Raw genomic sequence first — 1,642 nt, 5'->3', positions numbered from 1 at the left:
AAATGCTGCTGGACCTTCCTATAGTACCTGCTTTCCTTGACAGCTGTGTCTAATCTAGGGCTCTTACATATAAATAAATCAGGTAGCCTGAGGGTAATATAAGAGGGAAAGAGTGGGGAATGAGACACACTGAAGAGTATGTGTCCAATCAAAGGAGGCAACTGTTACTCATTTCCAGCTGATTGCTGCCCTACAAAACGATGACCTCAGGCTGCCAAATTTTCCAATTTTTAAGATAAGTCAGAACTATAGATTGTTACATAAAATCTGCCAAATTTAAAAACATTGCAAAACCAAGAGGATCTAAGGTCCAAATTTTCTACATGCATTCTATGTATTTTACTTTTTAAAAAGAGCTAAATAATAGTTGTCTTTTAGATGATTTGTTTAGCATGTAGAGACAAAGACACACAAAAAAAGGTAGTTCATGATAACATGCAGTAACAGAGCCAGACCAAATGAATCATGAGGCTAGTAGATAGAAGCAAAGATTTCAAAAGGAGAGAGAACAAAGGTGGGGAAAGAGATGAAGGGAGAAGTGTAGAATATCTAACTGCTAGCTCAAATAAGGCATTCATTAAATCTCTTCTCTCACTAATGTCTGTTCATAGGCTGCAGCTAAGGGGTTGTAATGCCTTGCTGTTGTGGTGTCAAAGTGACAGGGTGGCAGACTCATCTGTTTGGAGTTTGGGGGAATGTTTTTCTGGGTTGCTTACTTGGGAAAATCTACCTTGTGGAAGTGTTTTCTAGGAACTCCTTTTGCCTACCATCTACAAATCTTTATTAATGTTTCTTATGAGCAAGGCCCACACCTCATACAAGGATATTTTTTTTTTTCACAAAAAGATGATTTTGAAATACCATAGGTTCATATAGAATGCGTTTAAAATTTCTTAAAATTTTTAGAAATCAGAATTTATAGAAAATCTTGAAAGATGGCGTCATCTTCAGGAGATTGAGAAACATTTTCTAATATTTATGAATGTTTGCTCAACACCTTTTATGCACCATGTATAGTTGTAAGCAACTTTCACCGAGCAATGGTAGGTAAGAAAAGCTGTGATATCTACATTTTCAGAAATGTACAATTGGCTTGGGTAGAAAATAAAGCCAGCTGAAGGGGAGTGTGTTGCAAAATAAGACTGAGGAAAGGAGAGAAATCAGAAGAAAACATGCATTCTGACTTTTGGCTGAGAGTTTCTTTGCCAATTTCTCTTCACACATGAAGGCTTATTCTTTGCACACTCTTGAGATCTGTAATATTACAAAACACAGTCAGCTTTTTCTCTACTATTTTAATACTCAACAAGGCCTAGGCCTCATTAGCTTTTGTTACTTGCTGCAAAAACTTAATTGGCCTCTGAATAACATCATTCTCAAGCATGCTCCTAATTGCAATTATGGTACCCAAGGTCACGTTAGATGTTGACATACATGAAAAATGAGAAAGATTAACTGAATAAAACCAGGGTGACATCACCAAGACAGCAATATAGGTCATTCCTAACTTTACTCCCCCTCATAAGAATAACAACTACTCATGGACAAGACACTACTGAGAAAATCCTAGAACATGTGGGTGAGTTTGAGCACCCCCTGCACAACAGAAATCAGAACAGACCACATTAGAAGGGTAAGAAGA

Source organism: Camelus ferus, chromosome 5, assembly GCF_009834535.1.
Source record: "Camelus ferus isolate YT-003-E chromosome 5, BCGSAC_Cfer_1.0, whole genome shotgun sequence".
In the NCBI taxonomy this organism is placed as follows: Eukaryota; Metazoa; Chordata; class Mammalia; order Artiodactyla; family Camelidae; genus Camelus; species Camelus ferus.
The sequence above is the reverse complement of the archived record's forward strand: the minus strand, read 5'-3'. Positions refer to the sequence as shown.